Source organism: Protopterus annectens, chromosome 10.part0 (assembly GCF_019279795.1).
Source record: "Protopterus annectens isolate FY-2018-M chromosome 10.part0, PAN1.0, whole genome shotgun sequence".
Lineage (NCBI taxonomy): Eukaryota > Metazoa > Chordata > Ceratodontiformes > Protopteridae > Protopterus > Protopterus annectens.
The window spans coordinates 371,277,226-371,300,723 of NC_056744.1; the positions used below are offsets into that span (position 1 = coordinate 371,277,226).

Below are 23,498 nucleotides of genomic sequence, written 5' to 3' on the forward strand. Positions count from 1 at the left end.
AGACCTCAGACTGAGAAAAATTAAGTGGCGGGTATGAGAGCTATAGTCTCACATATGGGGTTTAAGGGGGCCTATGTATGTGGGTGTCTGAGGTGTCTGCCCTTCATATATACTGTTATAAAGACTACATTCTTCAGAACTGTGTTTTTAGACTCACATTTTATTTATACGTTGCAATCAACATTTACCATCAATACTTTTCTTCTACAGTACTATTTTGCTGTTTATTGCAGGTTCGATTTTTATGTATTTGCATGCTCTGTTTGTTAGCAGGGTAGGGCACTGGTCACCAAAGATCATTTTTGGGCTCTGCTTGGAATGAGACAAAAATACATTTAGAATAAAAAAGGGGTTGCATATTGAAAGACCGAAAGTGATGAAGTGCAAACGCTCAGATGATCGAAAATGCCACAAATCGAAGTTTGTTTTTTTTAACGCAGTACAGTGAAGATCGGAATATTTGCCCTTTCTTCACTGTAGTGCGATCTCAGAGATGGAATATATATTTAGCAGGGGGTGGGGGGGCACAACCCCCCCACAATAACGTTTCCGATTTGTGGCATTTTTGCTCATCTGAGCGTTTGCACTTCGTAACTTTCGGTCTTTCAATATAGACCCTAAAAAAAGAGCTGTACTACAATGTTAAAATATAACAAACAAAATACAATTTAAATTGCCATAGTAAAGAAAATACATATGCAAAAATTAAGAAAAACATGTAGGCCATAATATCACAGCATTGCTTAATAGTTCCTACAAATAGTAGACATTAATAGTGTTTATACAGCGTATGCACAGGGTGCAAGTGCAACAGGAAAGAGGAAGATGTGTGACAGAGAGGAGAGAATGTGTAACTGACAGAGACAGAAGCTTTACATATTCAAGACTCCTCGCCTCAGTAATCTGGTTTTGATTTCTCAGATTTGGACACAGCAGATTTACAAGGAAGCCTGTCATATTAACATGCCTTCACCGACTCCTGTGAGGCAAGAACCTGAAAAACTACAGTGCAAGAAATATATGCTTACAAATTAAATATTGAATTTCCCACTTCTTCCAGGTTTGGCATGGAAATCCCTATTTTTCCTGAAAATAAGAAACTTACTATTTATTGAAGAACAAACATATTGTAAAGCAAAATATTCTGATTTTCAGAAATTCCTGGAATTTTGGAAATGACTTATTTTTAAATATAACATAAACTAATATCTATCCCATTCATTACATTTGAGTATTTTTTATTTGTGGTTTTATTGTATTATATCGTTTACATTTTAAATAAAAGTATGCATTGCTGCAGTTTATCTTCTGTTTCATCACTGGTATGTGTGATAGTACTACTGTCTGAATGAAATATTAAGCTTTATACAAATGGTTTGTTGTACGCACAGACCATGAATGAAGAGGCCTCACTTAAATGAATACGCCAGCCTGGTAGCAAAATATTAAATAAATAATATATTCATGTATGAGCAATAAAGTTTAAAACTTCAGCCTTTTGACGTTAAAGGAAAATGAATGTCTGACTTCATGCAGCAGTCACAGTGTTTGAGTTTGACACTGGTTTTATAAAAACTGACAACATACTCAGCCTTGTCATATTAAAGTTCATAAAAGTACTAACCCCTTAAATAATTTTGGTGTATGTTTACTTACTAAAGGCAGGTGTTTTCTTCTATGAGAGACGTTTCAGCTGCACTACTTTTGGGCTCTCTGTTTGTCTGTTAGGGAAAAACAGCTTAGCACTTTGTTTTCGCTTTGTTGCTAGGGGTGATTTCATCTGCAAATCCTTTACTTTGGTGACCAGAAAGACAGGCCACACGCTTTGTTGTTAACAGTGACAAGTTTCATTTGTTTATCTTCCTTCATCCTTTCCTCTGTTCTCAAAAATCCTTTATTCTCCCTTTAGCTGTATGAAAATATGACACTTTCATATGCGTTTAAGTAAATAATGTATATTATTTAGGGTTATTTATACTCATGGTTCAGGCAAGGAAGTTTGAAAGAGAAAATAAAGAAATAAAGATTTCTAAATACAATATTATGAACTAATATTTCACATGGAATTCTAGCTGACTGCCCTTCTTTGGTGCAGTAAGTACTTCTACAAGGCAAACTTGTCATGCAGCCTTCAGTGTTCTGAAGTAATGCTATCCAATAACTTTACCCCATTTCTAAACTGACGTTACGCACTTAAACCTAACTACTACAAGTAAAACTAATATGAGACAAATGCATGTGCCTACATGTTATAGATGTACACATCAGATAGATAGAACAGAACGGGGTATAAAGACAATAGTAAACAACATATTAGGAGACTTAGCATTAAAATGCATCTTATACGACCCTGAAAAACCACAGTGTCATGGGATAGGAAGTTGTATAGCAAAATGCAACTTGAGAATTTTGGCAAATGAAAGTGGCTACAGAAATGCACAGAACATACGGAGGAGTACCCTGTGAGGGAAAAAGCTATAGCTGACAGATAACAAAAAGGTGGGTAACAGGGTGCTATAGCTGGCAGATAAAAAGGTGGGTAACAGGGCATCTATACTGAGGAGCAGAAGAACCAACAAAGTACAGTAAACAGACAGCAAAAGATACACACGAGGGCAAACTTCGTTACATTTGCTTGGTAGTAAAAAGAAACTATAAACCACCCTAGTTTGTTCTTTTAAGTGTTTTCATATTCTTCCTCCCCTCTATTGCAACCTCCCCTTAACCTTGATGGATTCCCTCTACACCATCCATTTGAGCAGTTCATTCCATTAGTCTATGAATGTCTATGTGAAAAAATACTTTGGACCAAACTACAATCTGCTGCCTGAAGCTCTTCATACCTCTAAACTTTTGCTTCCAGACTTATGAGCAAAATAAAAATAATTAGGGAAAAGGCCGTAAATTATGGCACTTCTTAAATGCCAGTACTATTAACGTACATAATCATCATCATCATCATCAGCCCCCCTTTTCCCATTTTTCTAGATGGGGTTGGGCTATCGTGTTAACTGTCGCCAGCTCTCTCGATTCAGTGCCACACTCCCCCCTTCTTCAACACTCATGTCTGACTGTCACAGATCTTCTTTCACACAATCCATCCACCTCTTTGCTGGACGCCCTCACTTCCTCTTACCTTCTTCCTGTCTGTCCCAAATCTTCCTCACCAGATTGTCTTCTGCTTTTCTACACATGTGCCCAAACCACCGTAATCTGTTCTCTTTGATCTTTTCTGCAATTGGAGTTACCTTAGCTTCTGTTCTTATGTCCTAATTTCTTTGTCTGTTTCACAGTGTGCATCCTATCACCTTTCTCAGGAACTTCATTTCCATCACCTCTAGCTTCTTCAACTTTTCTGCCTTTACTGCCCAGGTTTCTCTACCATATAGTAGTACTGGTCACACCACTGTTTTGTATACATTACTTTTCAGCTTCTTTGTCGTTCTTCTGTCATAGACTACACCTGATGCTCTATGCCAGTTGGCTGCAGCCCATCTGATTCTAGCTTTGACCTCTTCATTCAGACTACCCTTCTCCTCAGCTACTCCTCCCAGATACTTGAAGCTGTTTACTTGTTCCACTATCTTTCCTTCTATCTCTATTCTCAGCTTCTTCTGATTTCCCCAATTTGCTGCCATTACCACTGTCTTATCTGTGCTTAGTTTCATCCCAAGTACCTTCAGATTTGCATTCCATTCTCCTATCCTATGCTGAAGTTCTAGCTCAGAGTTTGCCTGTACTGCCACATCATCTGCATACAGCAGCTTTGTTGATCCGTCCCCTCAAACCTGTTTGCTAATGTAGTCCATCACCAGTATGAACAGCAGTGGGCTCAGAGCTGAACCCTGATGTACACCCACACCCACTGGGAACCCCTCTGTGAGGTCAAACACTGTTTGTATTTTAGTCATTGGGTCCTTGTACATAGCCTGCACTAATTCTACCAATGTTTCTGGGACTTCAAACCACCACAGTACTGCCCAGATCAGCTTTCTTGGGACCTTGTCGTATGCTTTCTCCAGGTCTAGGAATGCCCAGTTGGACTCTCTCCTCATCTCTAGCTTCTTCTCAAGTATCTGTCTCAATGCAAACATCGGGTCAGTTGTGCTGCTTCCTGGTCCGAATCCAAACTGCTCATCTCCCATCTTACATTCTACTACTCTGCATATTCATTTATCAGTCACCCTCTCCAGAACTTTCATGCAATGTGATAGGAGTTTGATGCCTCTGTACTGCCCACAGTTGTGGATGTCCCCTTTGTTCTTGTGCACTGGCATGAGTATGCTTGTTCTCCAGTCATCTGGGATATGCCTTTCTCTCCACACTGCTATGATTACCCTCAGGAGTCATTTCTCCCTTATCTCACCCAGCATCTTTATCATATCTACTGTGACCTCATCTGAACCTGCTGCTTTCCCTGACTTCATTTTCCTTAGTGCAGTTCTTACTTCTTCTAGGGTGGGCTCCTCTTCTTCTCTCATTGTAGGCTGTTTCTGGGGCAGTACAGCTTCTGTGGGGTTTTCTTCATTCAGAAGCCGCTGGAAATACTCCTTCCATCTTACTTTGATGTCCTCTGGGCTGGTGAGCAGGTTGTTGCTGGCATCCCTTATGAAGGCTGTCTAACTATCTTCTTTATCTTTCTGTCTTTGCCGTGCAACCTGATATAGTTTCTTTGTGTCCCTTACTGAGTCACTTTCCAGAAATTGGTACATTGCCCTATTCTTTGCTATTGCAACTTCTTTCATATCTTCTTTGTTAGCCAACCAGTAGTCCTTTCTAGCCTGGTCAGTCTTTTCTGTCTCCCACTTCTTCTTGCACTCCTTTTTCTTTTGATCACTTCCTGAACTTCTGCATTCCAGGACCAGCGTTCCTTATGTACCTTATTTCCATACCTGGCTCAGCCACATATCTTTTCTGTAGTCCTAACACATGCTGTTTTTAGACACTGCCATTCTTCTTCAACTCCACCTATTTCCTCCTCTTCTTGGGGTGCTAGAGCCCTGAGTAATTCCTTAAACTGTTGTACTTTCTCTCCACTCAACTTCAAGGTCTTCAGCCTGGTCTCTGTTGACCTTAGAGCCTTCTCTAACCACTGTTTGCATTTGATTGTTGCAACTAGTGGTTTATGCTGTGAACCGACTGTTTCACTGGGGATGACTTTGCAATCATGGATTCTACCCCAGTGCCTTTTACTTACTAGGAGGAAGTCTACCTGAGTTGCATGTTCACTACTCTTGTATATGATCTTGTGACTGTCTCTCTTTCTGAACCATGTGTTGGCTACTATCAAGCCATTTGCCAGACAGAAGTCTAGAATGGCTTCTCCTTCTTTATTCCTGTTGCCTTATCCATGTGGACCCAGGCAGTCCTCATATCCTCAAAATTCCCAGATTCACCAGCCGGACTGGAGAGTAACCTTTATCAGGAAGGACGAATCGGGAGTCTAATACTTATGAGAAGTCAAGGAGGGTGTAGTGCTTTAGTTAGTTAGTGTTTCTTTATAAGAGCTGAGCAAGTGCAGGGCTTTAGAAAGAGAATAGAGTGATTACTTTGAGAGTTTGAACAGTTCTAAGGGAAAAAGTGAAGAGCAGACTTTGTGGAGCCTGGAATAGTTTAAACCTGTTTAGGCGGCGCTGCCCGACGCTGCTCAGTGCGCAAAACCGTGCAAAAAGAGAGTTGTAGGGTTTTAAGAGAGAGAGATCAAGGAGTTTAGAATTGACCCAAAATGGCCAATAAAACTACAGCTTCTAGGTAGTAACCACTCCTCCAGGGACAGGCAGGCTGTTCAGTGTTAACCACTCCCACTGGTGAACACAGAGACTTCCCTTTAGCCCAAGCAAGCACTGGCCTTCTAGAAACTTCCAAACAGTTCAGAACAGCAAATCTGTAACTGAACTTTCTTAACTTTCAGAAAGTGGGAAAAAGCAAGATTTTTTTTTCTTTTTGTTGTAGTTTAAAGGTAGCAGAGATACACAAGCAGCAAAATAATCACAACAGTGCAATAAATGACCCAACACTTGAGTGCTAGGCCAAAATCAGGTAAAATGCAGTTTTTAGAGAAAAAAATGATTTTAAATTAAGTGCAACACAGGAAATGCAGTAAACAGGCTCTAGATGTGTTCCAAGTACTGTTACTGTTACAGATATAAACTTTAGCAAGCCGGAAAATGCCAAAATGTAGGCGGCAAAGCAGTAAAACAACAAAAAATCAGAAGAAAATACTTAAAATCACAAAAATGGCTCCTTTTCTTCTGTCAGCATTTTTTCCCCTTGGTAGGTGCTTTAGCAACAACTAGCAAGCCAGAAAAGATGCCAAAACCACGAGGCAGCATGGTTTTAAGAGAGACAGATCAAGGAGTTTAGAATTGACCTAAAATGGCCAATAAAACTACAGCTTCTAGGTAGTAACCACTCCTCCAGGGACAGGCAGGCTGTTCAGTGTTAACCACTCCCACTGGTGAACACAGAGACTTCCCTTTATCCCAAGCAAGCACTGGCCTTCTAGAAACTTCCAAACAGTTCAGAACAGCAAATCTGTAACTGAACTTTCTTAACTTTCAGAAAGTGGGAAAAAAGCAAGATTTTTTGTTTTTTTTTCTTTTTGCTGTAGTTTAAAGGTAGTAGAGATACACAAGCAGCAAAATAATCACAACAGTGCAATAAATGACCCCACACTTGAGTGCTAGGTAGGGTTACCACCTGTCCCACTTTGCGAGGGACAGTCCCTCTTTGGGCAGTTGTGTCCTGCCAAAAAATTGTAAAAATGGCAAATGTCCTGAGATTTTAGGACAACATTATTTCATATATTTTATGTAATAGTTGCATAAAACAGTTATTATGCATCTGTAACACCTAAATGTTATAAGAAACAGAATAAGCAATTAAAATGCTACAAGAATAAGCTTTTATTTACGCAAAAAAGAGAAGTTCTGTCCTTTGTACTGGCCATGGGTATGTTTTGACCTGCAAAATCTGATGTTTGTACCAAAAATGTCCCACTTTGGGCATTTGAAAAGGTGGTAACCCTAGTGCTAGGCCAAAATCAGGTAAAATGTAGTTTTTAGAGAAAAAAACGATTTTAAATTTAGTGCAAGACAGGAATTGCAGTAAACAGGCTCTAGATGTGTTCCAAGTACTGTTACTGTTACAGATATAAAGTTTAGCAAGCCGGAAAATGCCAAAAAGTAGGCGGCAAAGCAGTAAAACTTACCAAAAAATACTTAAAATCACAAAAGTGGTTTATTGTTGTTAGTATGTTTCTTCTTCTTCTTCTTATAATTATTATTATTTATTCATTTATTTATTGATAACAAGGAGGATAATGCAGAGCAGTAAGAAGTCTGGACTATGGACCATAAATAGTAAGCAATCTGCAAAAATAATCAGAGGGGCAAGACAAATAACGGATGCTACTGAAAATTAGTACTGTATATTAATTTGAAATGTTGAGAGAATGAAAACTATCATGCATATATTGAAGTAAAAGAAGTCTATAATTCTAATTATTATCTTTTATTAATTGTAATTCACCTTTCTTCCCCAAATTATTAGGATGGATGAGATGGGATAAAGCAAAGTTTTGAGGCAACTTCAGAGGCAGTTGAGAGGTAGTGTGGATGGGTATGTCTCTCTTATTGTAAGAAATCTAGACAAAACCAAAATAATTGGGGGACAAAGGCCACAAAATAAGGACAGATTTTAGAAATCACTCATAAACTTAAAAAAGTCAAATTTCTGTCATTATTTAGTGACTTCAGTCCTCAATGGTTTGTCAGAAAACCACAAATTTTATGATGAACACATCAAAAATATGAGGCAAAAACTTGGGCACTGCAAAAATGTAGACATTTGAGAGGTATGGGTTGGGGATTTCATCTGGTTACTTTTCAGGTCAAAGTGTATTGAAACTTGGAGGAATTGCAACTGTCAGTCTTCTGTATACAAGAGTTGTGCTCTATGCACCATAAAATGGTCTGCAGCAAGTAATTCTTGAAATGATGCTTGATAAAATATAAAAATAAATTCTCTTGTTCATTACTTGAATAAGAAAGGAGAGACTTTCTCTGGATATAGACAGAAAGTGGAGCTCTTAGCTAGCATGCAGTCAGTTGGTAAAATCGATACACAGGTGTCATTTTATTAGGAAAATGTCTGTTAACTACGGACAGTGCAGTGCAGTGCTGCAGCGGTAGTGTTGTCACCTCACAGCAAGAGGCTCTCCGGTTTGATTCTCAGCAGGAGTGCCTTCTGTGTGGAGTCTGCATGTTCTCCCTGCGTTTGTGTGGGTTTCCTCTGGGTGCTCCAATTTCCTCCCACGTTATAAAGATGTGTCTGGAACATTTCTCTGAAAATTGGCTTAGTTCCAAGTTGGACTTTCCCAGTTACCAATGTAAAAAAATAAAATAAACACTGACTTCCATTAATGCCTGACTCACTGTTAGTAGGTAGCACAACAGGTATAAAACCAAATGTCATTCAGACTTCACTACAGAAAAGAGTTGTGTTTTCCCATGTTGAAAAAAAACAATAATCTGGACTAAACTATGAGAAATTTAGTCATGTTTAAAACTACATTGTGCCAAGAAAACTATTACTGCATTGCCCTTGAGTAAATTAAAAAAAAAAAAAAATCAAAGTTTGTGTTGAGTCAACGTAATAGGTTCATAGGTTCATAGGTTCATACTAGGCTATCTGTAGGGCATTTACAAGCCTAGCCAGAGTGTGTTTGGCTTTCGCCACTCATTTTAAATGAATTTTGCTATGCCCTTTTTTGAGGTTAGTATACTGTGCCTCTGTCTAACAGTGACACAGAAGTGATACCCGGAGTAAATCTATGATCTCCCATCCACTCATCAAGATTCCTCTTGAAGAGAGTCAACGAGGGACTCTGCCTAACCTGGACTGGGATTTTATTCCAGAGTGAAGGGAGCCTCTGGGTTATGAATGTGTCCCTCCAGCATGTCCTATTTATTTCAGTGCTGAGGTTCAAGTCTCTCGAGCGCGTAGCTCGATGGGATTTGGATTTTCTGAGGTGCCGCATGTCCATTAATTCCAGGTTGGACATGGCTTTATACGTCAGGCACAGATCGCCTCTGAGCAGGCAGAATGCCACTGAGTAGAGCTGGAGTTTCTTTAACCGGGCAGCATATGGCATCTGTTTGAGCCCTTTGATCCTCTTGGTGAGGTACTTTTGGGGTCTTTCCAGTTGCTGCAGGTGTCTGGTAAGGTACATCCCAAAAGGGGCATTTTACTCAATTATGGGCCTGATGAGGGATGAGTAAAGAGGCACGATGACCTCCCCTGATCTAGATGTGAATCCCTTCATGATTAGGTGGGCTATATAAAATGTTTTTCTAACCACTTTGGCCACGTGGCTGTCGAATGAGAGATTGCTATCAACTTGGGTCCCCAGGTCCCTAATTACTTCTTTCATACTTAATGGATTACCATCTATGTGGTAATTTGTGGGCACTTTGTTTTTGCCGAAGGGGATGACTATACACTTTTTGGAGTTTAGCTTGAGGCCATGGCTCTGGCACCAGTTGTCTGTTTCTATGAGGCCCTTTTGTAGGATGCTTGTGTCAGCTGGAGAGTCGATTATGGTGCCCAGTTTGCAGTCATCTGCAAACTTGGTCAGCCACAGTCCTTCTGTGTTGGCCTGTACCTCCGAGAAATATATACCGAACAAGAGAGGTCCCAGGACTGAGCCTTGTGGGACGCCACTTGTAACTGGTTTGGAGTCTGACATGGCTCCAGCAATTCTAACCATGTGGGTTCTGTCCTTGAGCCAGTTTGCAACCTATCTAGTGACATAGGGATTTATATTTAAGCTGGAGAGCTTATCTATAATGCCCGAGTGGGGTATTGTATCGAAGGCTTTTCCGAGGTCCAGGTAGGCTGTGTGGACCACCTTCCCCTTGTCAGTGGCCTTGGTGACTGTTTCAAAGAAATCGACTAGGTTTAAGAGGCAGGATCTGCCCTTAACAATGCCAAACTGGGTAGGATCCAGTGTCTGTAGGTCCCCAATATGTTTATTCATGAGGTCCATGATGATCCTTTCCATAGCTTTGCAGACCAAGCTAGTCAGGCTTATGGGGCGATAGTTTCCAGGATCTGTTGAGGCACCCCCTTTGTGGAGAGGGACCACTGTTGCTGTACGTCACTCTTTGGTACATATCCAGTAGTAAGGCTGAGATTGAACAGTAGTTTTATGTTTGGGTTTAGTTCTTCTTGGAGTTCCTGTAGGATGCAGCCCGGGACACCGTCTGGTCCCATTGATGCTGTGTTTTTTGCTTTGGAGAGGGTGTCTCTTACTTAAACATCTGAGATGTCAGGGGGGCAACATTCTGCTGGGATACATATTTGCCCTTTTGGTGGGGAAGGGGGGGAGAAGTTTGCGCTGAATCTGTCAGCTAGGATGTTGGCATTGTCTGTGGGTTTGGTGTATTTTTTGTCATTTTGGACTAATTCTGAGCATATCTGGGAATTCCCACCCAGGTTCCTAACATAACTAAAGAAAGCCTTGTGATTATCCTTTGAGTCCTGTGCAATTTTTCTCTCAAAGCTGGCCTTAGACGATTTTATGAGTGCCCGTAGTTTTTTCCTAATACTGATCAGAGATGCTTTCCCTTTTTGGGATTTTGCTCTATCATGTAGTAGCTTCCTCCTTCTATTGTATAGTTTGTTTATGGCTGGGGTCCACCAGACAGGACGCCTGCCTTTGGAGGATTGGGTCTTGGTTTTGTTTGGATTTGCATGATCCATGCATTCCTGAAGGTGTTCATAGAATGCGTTTATAAAGGATTCTGTGGTCTGGGCCGTATTTTCCACAGGCCCGGGGGCTTTGAAGGATTCCACCTCGGTTTTGAGGCGTGTGAAATTTGCTTTAGAGAAGTTTTTCACTGTGGTTTTCTGGGCAGGGGCTGGGGTTGGGATGTGAATATCTAGTTAGATTAGTTTATGGTCTGATCTTACAAGTGAGGGATACACTTATGGTCTGGAGCATAGAGTCCCCATGTTGGTGATGATCAGGTCCAGTATGTTTTCCCCTCTTGTGGGAGTGGTAACAAGTTGTTCCATAGCATTTGAGTTTACAAATTCTAGGAATCTTTAAGGCTAGGGTGTTGGAGCTAGAGTAATGCTCCCAGTCTATGTTTAGATAGTTGAAGTCGCCCAATATAATGGTGTTCGGAGTGACCTTCATATTTTCCAGTGTTCTCAGGAAGGCCGAGTGGGGTTCCAGGGTTTGGGAGGGTGGTCTGTAGCAGGCTATAAACTGGAAGGCAGTTTTACCCACTGTTATTTGCACATGGATAGTCTCTGATGCTTCGTGCTGTGCCACCAACCTGGAGGTAATTATCCCACTTGTCTACAATTCTGCATAAATATGCATTGGCTCATTTTATAAAGTCAGTGCAATGACACAATGAATGGAACAGCATCTCTGAAAACAGCAGGCCAACAGCAACAGTCATCTGGTTAGCACAAACTGATTGAAGCTTACAATACCCAACGGTGCATCTGTATGAGGACATAATGTGCATCTGCTAGCACAGAACAGGACTAACTAGTGTTATCTGGTACTCCTCTAATCTCACGCTGTTTACCCAGGTAATCTGAGCATGAACGGGTGTTTTTCAGAATGCGTTTTGTGTACTTTATAGTGATTTCAAATTAAATGCTTGCAAGTAACTAAATATTGGTATGGTTTAGATTATTAAGCATTTTTTTAAGAAGGAATAGAGTGTTGATTACAGTTTAATTCTCACACTCTCTACCTACTTACTTTGTAGTTCTAATTAAGTCAATTAAACAGAAGAATGTTTCTGAGTCACTTCCAAATTAGGGGGGAATAATACACAAGGATCAAATGGGCTGCGTTCCAGAGTCCTCAGAAATCTGACCAGTGTGTAGGCTGACCTCCTGATAGATAGAGATCTTAAAGAGATCGCTGGTCGTGGCAGAAGTGCCAGTAGATTGGAAGGCAGAAATTGTACTACTGTAGAAGGGGGTGGGACAAAACAAACTCCTGAAGACTACAGGCCTGTTAGCTTAACTACAATGACAGGGAAAGTCACAGAAAGAATACTGATAGGAAGGTTGGTTACACTTCCAGGGAACCAATATCTCCAGGACAGCAGCCTAACATGGCTTTACAGCTAGCAAGAGCTGTCAGTCAAACCTGTTCCAGCTTTATGACTGCATTACAGATGAAGACAAGGAAATACCTGTACATGTAGTTACCTGGACCTCATCAAGGCCTTTGGCTGTGCCCCACATGGGATGCTGATAATAAAACTGGAGAGGTTTGGGGATGGACCAACATTGAGGAGATGGAATAAGTACATGCTTGGATGGTAGGACACAGGGGACTGAGATGGGGCAATGTCAGGAATTATGAAAATGGTGAGTAGAGGCTTCCACTATGACTCATGGAGTTCATTTATTAATTTATTCATTCAGTCTGTTAACAGTGAGAGTAGGCTGGTCTAAAGACCCTTTTCAGCCATGACTTCAGCCAACAGGAAATAACAACAGACAGTATGGTAATACATTCAAGAAGAGAGAAAATATTCAAATAAAACCATTGCTAACAGTTATAGTAAAAACAGAGAATCACAAAACTTAAATGGGAATTACATATTTACATAGTAATGGATATGAGTACACATGAAATGTGTCCATCTGATAGAGATTATCAGCACTATTTGCCTAAATGATAACACTAGTTACAGCTCTGTGTGGAGCTGACTCAGATTTCTTTCAGAGTTCAAGCCCTCCCTGCATCCACTTGTGGAGGGTAACACCCCAAACTTACATATATATATATATATATATATATATATATATATATATATGTGTGTGTGTGTGTGTGTGTGTGTGTGTATGTATATATATATATATATATATATATATATATATATATATATATATATATATATATATATATATATATATATACATATACACACACATATATATATATATATATATATATATATATATATATATATATATATATATATAGATATGTGTACCAACTCCAAGGTTACACTTCGTAGAAAAGGGAAATCTGTGAAAAAAAAATGAATCAGTGTAGGTGCACACGTATAAATTGCATTGACAGTGATTTCTTATGGACACTGCATTTAGGGTGCTCATCATCAGTAAACTGACCATGTAAAACATCTTCCAGTTTACAGTCAGTGAAATGTATTGAAGTCCTGCTGGAGTGCCACATGTCTCTGTCCACTCCAAAGGTACAGTACTCATCCTATTTGCTGGTGACACAAAGTTGAGTACATTAGTGGAGAATGGGGTAGGGGAGCTAGCAAAGGATTTGGAAAGGCTAAACAAGTGGGGGACAAAAGCTGCAGTTGACATGCAAAGAAAACAATTACGAATTCCTACACTTAACAACAACCTCGGTGTAAAGTAGGGGGAATGGAACTTGATGACAAAAGGGAAGAAGATCTTGGAGTATTAATCACACCTCGACTTGACCACTAGCAGCAGATTGAGAGGGCAGTGGCAGAGTAAACAAAGTGTTGGGATGTATCATCAGTGGGCACTTAGCAAAGCAATACATCCAATTAAAAGGCATTGATAAGAACACATCCTAAGTACTGGATGCATTTCAAGCAAATAAGGAAAGAAATTCAGAGGAAAGCCACCAAAACAAATCCAGAAGATGGAGGGGAAAGGGCACGATCAGGGGACAGATTATCTAGAGGTTTTCTCAGCTGGGACCAGAAGATATGGAGGACATGACACTAATACACAGACTTGTTTCACTGAGATGTGAAGGGGGTCATTTTGAACAAGTGGGACACACCTCAACTGTCCAGGGTTTGGATGCGCAGTCCTAATGTGTTTGCAGACATTTGCTCCATACCTTATTGATATTATTTTTGAGAAGTTGTACATTAATAGAGACCAAATGGCTTAGTGGTTTAAGGTCTTCACCTCCCATGCACAAGGTACAAGGTTCGATCCTGACCTCCGACCAATGCCTGTTTGGAGTTTGCATGTTCTTCCTGTGTCTCCATGGGGTTCCTCTCATGTACGAAAAACATGCCGAGTGTTTCCATTTCAAACTCACCAATGAATGGAGCTGTGGGCAGCAGCACAGACTCTATATGGCACCCCATAGGTGGAGATATGTATAGACCAGCCGCTTTGGGCATCTACTGTGGTGTGCAGAATCCTCAAGATAGGAGAACACGGATCACAGACTGCACGCCATGGCAGGGCTAGCCACTCGACGGTGTAAAATATGGCTCTAGGTGATTTTGTCATGTTGACTAATGTCACCCAAAAAAAAGGGCATGGGTAGTTACTGGTGATAAGTGGGTTGAGGACCCAGCCTACTCTGAGGACCCGGGTGGCAGGGATATATGTGTGCCCCTATTGGCCAGTGTATGCTCGCTATAAAGCCCAGCAGCCCTGGGTCAATAAGCTACTGGCTGGCCGGTGTCTAGTTGCCCAGCCTGGTTTACCTGGGATAGCTCTGTTGAGCAAAAGCTGGACATAAAACCAACCAACCTGCCAAACATGAACTGAGAATTGCTACGCTTAATGAAGGATGACATTATGATACAGAGGAGGCTGGACATCCTATGTATCCAGGAGAAGTGCAGCAAAGCCACTTGGTTTGGGATCCAGAGTCTATTCTCAGGTGGAGGGCATGCTAGAAATGGTGTAGGAATTGTGGTGAGAGAGAGGCTTCAGAAGGAAGTGAGGGATATCATCAGAATTAATGACAGACTCATGGCAGTCAGACTCCAGTGTAATGATAGGGCAGTATTCATAATCTCAGCCTATGCCCCACAGCAGGGTTGTGATAGTGAGGAAAAGAGTGCATTCAGACAGCAGTTGCAGGACCTACTAGATAAAGCAGGACAACATGAATTGGTGTTGATAATGGGTGACTTGAATGCACATATCAGAACAGACAGACACAACTGCCCAAAGAGGGACTGTCCCTCGCAAAGTGGGACAGGTGGTAACCCTACCTAGCACTCAAGTGTGGGGTCATTTATTGCACTGTTGTGATTATTTTGCTGCTTGTGTATCTCTACTACCTTTAAACTACAGCAAAAAGAAAAAAAAACAAAAAATCTTGCTTTTTTCCCACTTTCTGAAAGTTAAGAAAGTTCAGTTACAGATTTGCTGTTCTGAACTGTTTGGAAGTTTCTAGAAGGCCAGTGCTTGCTTGGGATAAAGGGAAGACTCTGTGTTCACCAGTGGGAGTGGTTAACACTGAACAGCCTGCCTGTCCCTGGAGGAGTGGTTACTACCTAGAAGCTGTAGTTTTATTGGCCATTTTGGGTCAATTCTAAACTCCTTGATCTGTCTCTCTTAAAACCATGCTGCCTCATGGTTTTGGCATCTTTTCATGCTTGCTAGTTGTTGCTAAAGCACCTACCCAGGGGAAAAAATGCTGAGAGAAGAAAATGAGCCACTTTTTGTGACTTTAAGTATTTTCTTCTGATTTTTTAAGTTTTACTGCTTTGCCGCCTAGTTTTTGGCATTTTCCGGCTTGCTAAAGTTTATATCTGTAACAGTAACAGTACTTGGAACACATCTAGAGCCTGTTTACTCATTTCCTGTGTTGCACTTAATTTAAAATCATTTTTTTCTCTAAAAACTGCATTTTACCTGATTTTGGCCTAGTACTCAAGTGTTGGGTCATTTATTGCACTGTTGTGATTATTTTGCTGCTTGTGTATCTCTGCTACCTTTAAACTACAACAAAAGAAAAAAAATCTTGCATTTTCCCACTTTCTGAAAGTTAAGAAAGTTCAGTTACAGATTTGCTGTTCTGAACTGTTTGGAAGTTTCTAGAAGGCCAGTGCTTGCTTGGGCTAAAGGGAAGTCTCTGTGTTCACCAGTGGGAGTGGTTAACACTGAACAGCCTGCCTGTCCCTGGAGGAGTGGTTACTACCTAGAAGCTGTAGTTTTATTGGCCATTTTGGGTCAATTCTAAACTCCTTGATCTCTCTCTCTTAAAACCCTACAACTCTCTTTTTGCACGGTTTTGCGCACTGAGCAGCGTCGGGCAGCGCCGCCTAAACAGGTTTAAACTATTCCAGGCTCCACAAAGTCTGCTCTTCACTTTTCCCTTAGAACTGTTCAAACTCTCAAAGTAATCACTCTATTCTCTTTCTAAAGCCCTGCACTTGCTCAGCTCTTATAAAGAAACACTAACTAACTAAAGCACTACACCCTCCTTGACTTCTCATAAGTATTAGACTCCCGATTCGTCCTTCCTGATAAAGTGAAAAATCAGTTCCCTTCCCTAATCTGATCAGTAAAAAAACAGTTCCCTATACTAATCTGGTATGTCCAAGGGTCAGTTTCAAGGTTACTCTCCAGTCCAGCTGGTGAATCTGGGAATTTTGAGGCAATGTTACAATTGCCTTATGTACACAGACAACCCTCTCCTCCTTCCAACAAACTCTAATACATGTGAGAGATGCAGTTACACAGCCAAACTGGAGGCAGAGCTCTCTCAACCCAAGACTGGCACAGTCAGTCAGGAGGAAAAGGTAACCACCCACACCACAAATCCAGTCTCACACAGACCTATTGCATCTGCATACCCAACACATAAACACACAAAAACATACTCAGAGGCTCTAAATAAAAATCTGCCTAAACAGCAAAGACCTCCTAAGCAGATATCCAAGCAACAGCCACCCCTTAACAATACCCACAAATCACATATCTCACAAAATCAGTGTGCCTCACAGTCACAGCCCTTAAGGCCAAACAACACTCCAAATACACTTGTTATAAGGGACTCTATTGTCCGGCACACTGACATCCCACTCACCAGACTGAACAAAGAGAAGGTCACTGTAAGCTGCCTGTCGGGTGCCAGGATCTGCCACTTAACGCAAGCACTCGGGTTATCCAAAGCAAGTACAAGTATGACTCCGTCATTGTCCATGCTGGTGTGAATGACCTGAGATGTACCTCCCTGGACTACATGAAAAGAGACATAGAGGAGCTCTCTGACCATGTAGCCCAGGCTGGTATGACCCTGACCTTGAGTAGCATCTTGCCCTCACCAAGAATGATGCCACAGTATAAAGACAAAATGATCAGTTTCAACAACTGGCTAAAGTATTGGTGTCATTCAAAGGGGATCCAGTGTCTGTCAGCCTGGGATGACATGTTCGACAAGCCACGTTGCTTCGCTAGGGACGGCTTGCACCTGTCACCCTTAGGCTTTCGTATACTGGCCAAGGTTCTTGCCACCCCCATAGTGCCTTTTTTAGGCAAGGCTCAAAGGACAAACCCACCTCCATAGACAACCCAAGGATAAAAAAACTAAAGGTAATGCTACTCAATGCCAGAAGTCTAAACCTCAAGATGCACGCACTCGAGGGTCTCCTCAGTATGGAGAAAATTGATGTCTGTGCAGTAACAGAAACCTGGTTCAAGGCTCCTGAGAGCACCCCAGCACTACCAGGTTATAACTCATACCATGCGTTTCGGCCCCAAAACTCGGTCCGAAGCACAAAAGGAGGGGGAGTATCTATATTCATCAAAGATACCTACACCTCCAGGTTAGTGGCACTGCACAAAGCATCAGAAACCATCCATGTGCAACTAACAGCAGGCAAAACTGCCTTTCAGTTTGTAGCCTGCTACAGATCACCCTCCCTATTACAGGAACCCCACTTGGCATTCCTGAGAACACTGGAGAATATGAAGGTCTCTCCAAACACTATGTTATTGGGTGACTTCAACTACCCAAACATTGACTGGGAAAACTACTCAAGCTCAAACACCCTCGCCCAACGGTTCCTTGAATTTATAAACTCTAACGCAATGGAACAACTGGTCACCACTCCCACAAGAGGGAGCAACATATTGGACCTGGTCATCACCAACATGGGGACTCTATGTTCCACACCAGAGGTAAACCCCTCATTGGTAAGATCAGACCATAAACAAATTTCCCTGGACATCCATATCCCGTCCCCACCCCTAGCAAAAGAAATCACTGTAAAGAATTTCTCAAAAGCCAACTTTGCACTTCTCAAGACTGAAGTGGAATCCTTCAAAGCCCCTGGGCCAGAGGATAACACAGCCCAATCCGCAGAATCCTTTACAAATGCATTCTATGAGCACCTGCAGGAATGCATGGATCGTGCTATCCCAAATAAAACCAAGACTCATTCCTCCAAAAACAGAAGACCGGTCTGGTGGACCCTGGCCATAAATAAGCTATACAACAGAAGGAGGAAGCTACTACATGACAGAGCAAAATCCCAAAAAGGGAAGGCATCTCTGATCAGTATTAGCAAGAAACTTTGATCCTTCATAAAATCATCAAAGGCCAGTTTTGAAAGAAAAATTGCCCTAGACACTAAAGATAATCACAAGGCCTTCTTTAGTTATGTCAGGAACATGGGCGGAAACTCCCAGATATGCTCTGAATTGTTGCATAACGGTACAAAATATATCGAACCTACAGACATAGCCAACATCCTGGCAGACAGATTCAGCGCAAACTCCCCCCCCTTCCCCCCCAAAGGAGCAAATGCCTACCCAACTGAATGTAATCTCCCTGACATCACAGATGCACAGGTTAAAGCTGCACTCTCCAAAGTAAAAAACACAGCATCTATGGGACCGGACGGTGTCCCAGGCTGTGTCTTACACGAGCTCCAAGAAGAACTGAACCCTCACATTATGTCACTGTTTAAACTTAGCCTTACTACAGGATATGTACCCAAAGAATGGCATACAGCAACAATGGTCCCACTCCACAAAGGTGGTGCCACAACGGACCCTGGAAACTATCGCCCCATAAGCCTGACTAGTCTGGTCTGGAAAGCTGTGGAGCATATTATCATGGAACTCATAAACAAAGACATTGGGAGCCTCCAGACACTGGACCCTACCCAATTCGGCTTTGTTAAGGGCAGATCTTGCCTCTTAAACCTAGTTGATTTCTTTGAAACAGTTACCAAAGCCATAGATGAGGGCAAGGTAGTCCACACAGCCTACCTGGACCTTGCAAAAGCCTTTGACACAATACCCCACTCGGGTATCATAAATAAGCTTACCAGCTTAAATATCAACCCCTATATCACAAGATGGGTTGCAAACTGGCTCAGAGATAGAACCCACATGGTCAGAATCGCAGGTGCCATGTCCGAATCCAAACCAGTTACAAGTGGCGTCCCACAGAGCTCAGTTCTGGGACCTCTCTTGTTCGGTATTTACTTCTCTGAGGTTCAGGCTAACACGGGGGGATTATGGCTGACAAAGTTCGCAGATGACTGCAAACTGGGGGCCATAATCGAATCTCCAGCTGACACAAGCATCCTCCAAAAGAGTCTCACAGAGACGGATGCTTGGTGCCAGAGCCACGGCCTCAAGCTAAATGCTAAAAAGTGCATAGTCATCCCCTTTGGGAAAAACAAGGTGCCCACAAATTACCACATAGGTGGTAATCCATTAAGTATGGAAGAAGTAATTAAAGATTTGGGGACCAACGTAGATAGTAATCTCTCCTTTGATAATCACGTTGCCAAAGTGGTTAGAAAGACCTTCTATATAGCCCACCTTATCACGAAAGGGTTTGCATCTAGATCAAGAGAGGTCATTGTGCCTCTCTACTCATCACTCATCAGGCCCATAATTGAATACAATGCCCCTTTTGGGATGTACCTTACCCGACACCTGCAGCAGCTGGAGAGACCCCAAAAGTACCTCACCAAGAGGATCATGGGCTACAAACAGATGTCCTATGCAGCTCGACTAAAGAAACTCCAGCTCTACTCAGTTGCTTACCGCCTACTCAGAGGCGATCTATGCCTGACGTACAAAGCCATGTCAAACCCAGAATTAATGGACATGCTCCACCTCAAAAAATCCAAGTCCCTTAGAGCTACATGCTCCAGGGACCTAAACCTCAGCACAAAAATAAATAGGACATGCTGGAGGGACAGATTCATTTCCCAGAGGCTCCCCTCACTCTGGAATAGAATCCCAATTCATGTTAGACATAGCCCCTCACTGACCCTCTTCAAGCGAAATTTAGATGTGTGGATGGGAAATCGCAAATTCACCCCTGGGATCTCTCCTGTGTCCCTGCTATACAGAGGCACAGTAAACTAATCTTAAAAGGGTACCTTCTGTGACCTACTTTACAGAGGCACAGTAGGCTAATCTAATAGGGAGGCGGAAGCCAAATACACTCTGTCTAGGCTTATAAATGCCCTAGGGCAGATAGCCTAGTATCTACCTATGAACCTATGAACCTAAATAAACTGTTAACTTAAAAAAAGCCCCGTCATAAATCTATGACCCTATCCATGTCTTTTTTTTTTTTTTTTTTTTGAGGCTGCCCAAACCAACAGAAAGTAGCCCTGGTGCTTCATATAGCAGCCCAGCAAAAAAACCTGTGGTAACACATGGCTGTTTTACAAATCTGCCCTGCAGTGCCAAGAAGCCATTTTTTAACAGAGGGGCACTCTTTTTTTTGCAAACATTGTTATTGAATTATTACTTGTGACATAGGCAAATTTACATTCATATAAAAGTAATCAAACTATAGTAACATAAACATTTTACTTCACACATATTGCTATCATATAACCTAAGCAACAGGCACATTATTCAATTCCTGCCTTCTTTAAGTGTGCACAGTTGCATGTCGGATTTACAATTCCTCAAAACAGGAATGATGACCATTTATTTTGTAGTACATTCAGCAGGCTGATTTTGTTCAAATATCTGCACAAGGCAAATCAGTTAAGGGTTACTATAGTGAGACACCTGACCTTAACAAATGTTAATCACTCCCTTCTTAACATATTAAGGACGGGTCTCACACTAGGCAGTCACATCTAACTAGCAAAAGACAGCAGAAGAATATAAAACAGATTTGTTTCTGCCACTGTCCATACCAGTAACAAACCAAACATATGATGCAAAACTCTGGACATTTGAAAGGCATGGCAAGGTGAGTGTAAATGTAAAGGGACTGTTACACTGTCTTTCTGACAGTGCTCTCTAAGTGGCTTTACAGCTTTGAAAGTCAGCAAAACATCCTCATCCTCATCCTGTAACCAGCAGAGTGGGGCAGATAAAGCTCCATGAACTACAAAGAACTATGATCATACGTACAATCATAACCTTTTAATATCTGTTCTCGACATGGGTGCCAAAGGCCTAATTCTCGAACTTTGTGTCAAGCTGAATTTCTTGGTATCAATGTCTCAAACATATAATAAATGTTTTAAATGAAAAAAGTCAATCATAATAAAATTAACAGTAATAATAATAGGTTCACAGGTTCATAGGAGGTTACTAGGCTAATGGCCCTAGGGCCCTTATAAGCCTAGCCAAGTTCAACCCTCATTCCCTTAAGGGTCTAGAGATATGGTCTATGTTATAAGCAGATCTAAATCAGCACTGACTGCCCCATCCAACAGGGACACAGGTGAAACTCCTGGAGTGAATTTGTACTTTCCCATCCAATCGTCCAAGTTACACTTAAAAAGGGTTAATGAGGGGCTCTGTTTAACCTGTATTGGAAGTTTATTCCAGAGGAGAGGCAACCTCTGGTTGACATATCTGTCTCTCCAGCAAGTCCTGTTGATGTCACTTGCTAGGTTAAGGTCCGTAGAGCAAGTGAATCATGTACCATTTGACTTAAATGTGCAGCATTTCCATTAAGGCAGGATCAGAGGTTGCTCTGTATGCAAGGCACAGGTAGCCTCTGAGTAGTCTATACGATACAGAGTATAATGACAGTGATTTTAGTCTGTCCATGTAAGTCATGTGTTGAAGACCCTGAATTTTCTTTGTGAGGGACCTTTGAAGTCTCTCCATTTGCTGCAGGTGCCTGTTTATGTACATACCAAAGGGAGTACTGTCCTCTGTTATTGGCCTGATGAAGGAACAGTACAGGGGGGGTTATAACCTCTTTTGTTCTGAAAGCTATGCCCTTGCTTACGACATGAGCAATGTAGAAGGCTTTCCTTACCACCATGAAGACATGGTGATCAAAAATAAGGTTGCTGTCAACCTGTGTGCCCAAATCTCTCACCACTGATTTAGAGCTTAAGGTGTTGTTATTAATATGGTAATCTGCAGGGACATCACCTTTGCCAAAAGGGACGATAATGCATTTTTTTGCATTGAGTTTAAGGCCACGACTTTGGCACCGATCATTGGTTTGCGTAAGTCCTTCTTGTAGAATGTTGACATCATTTGGGGGCTCAGTGACTGCTCCCAGTTTGCAGGTTCAACAGACTTTGTCAGCCACAAACCTTTTGTTTTTGCCTGTTCTTCTAACCAGTAGATTTCAAACAATAGGGGCCCCAGGATCGATCTCTGTGGAACACTACTGGTAACAGGACTGCTGGTGGAGGTGGAGTCCCCTGTTTTGACTGTATGTGTTCTGTCAGTGAGCCAGTTTGCAACCCACCTGACAGTATATGGGTTGACCCCCAATTGGGTGAGCTTTTCAATGGTGCCTGAGTGAGGGATTGTGTCAAAGACCTTGACCAAGTCTGGGTAGGCTGTATGCACAGATTTGCCTTCAGCCAGGGTATTGATGACAGTGTCAAAGAAGTCCACCAGGTTCAATAGGTAGGATCCCCCTTTAACAAAACAAAACTGAGTTGGGTCAAGTGTTTGAAGGTCTCCTATGTCCTTGTTGATGAGGTCCATGATGATTCTCTCCATGGTCTTGCAGATAACACCGCTTAGGCTAATGGGTCCATAGTTCCCAGGGTTGATGGATGCACCCCACTTTTGGAAGGGAATGACAGTAGCTGTTTTCCATTCAGCAGGGACAAAACCAGTGCTTAGGCTGTGGTTCAAAAGAGTACTCAATGGTGTTGCTAACTCCTGTTTTAAACCATTGAGAACACAGCCTGGGATGTTATTGGATTCCATAGAGGCTGTTTTGGCCTTGGAGAGTGGTTAAGACCTGCTCTTTAAAGATACTAGGTGGAGAATAGGTAGTAGGAATGTTTTGGGGTTTATGCAGTGGGGTCAGGGGGGAGAAGTTTTCACTGAACCTGTCTGCTAGCGGGTTAGCTATTTCCACTGGTTCAGTATATGTGGTACCATTCACTACCAGTTCAGCACAAATCTGGGCTTTCCTTTAAGGTTTTGGATGTAGCTAAAGAATGCCTTATGGTTATCCTTAGCTAGGGATGCTAATCTAGATTCATAGTTAGTTTTAGAGGAATTTACAAGATATCTTATTTGCTTGTTCAAGCTGAGAAGGGTGTGCTTCCAGTTCTGAGATCGTTCCTTCTTGCTCTTAGACAGAATTTTCTTCCTCCTATTATATAACCTGTCTATGGCAGATGTCCACCAGGCAGGCTGTTTTTTTCTTGAGGATCTTGCTTTGGTTCTATCAGGAATAGAGGAGTCAATACAACTGTATAGATGTTTATACAATTGTATTGGTATATATAAAAGTATAGGTGTCCTTGCCATCAGTGGCGCCAGGA

The 23,498-nt window shown here is 41.8% G+C and overlaps 1 protein-coding gene across 4 annotated transcripts in view; it reads right to left on the reverse strand.

The window, feature by feature from the left end:
* Positions 1-23,498, reverse strand: part of LOC122813140 (nmrA-like family domain-containing protein 1) — a 918,981-nt gene that overhangs the window by 120,622 nt on the left and 774,861 nt on the right. Inside the window, exon 1 of one of the 4 annotated variants that reach the window (XM_044085288.1) lies at positions 1,657-1,736. The exons of the other annotated variants lie outside the window; for them this stretch is intronic. The gene's annotated coding sequence lies outside the window, so the exon portion shown is untranslated. Of the gene's footprint in view, positions 1-1,656; positions 1,737-23,498 lie in introns of those variants that run through there. 4 annotated transcript variants of the gene reach the window in all.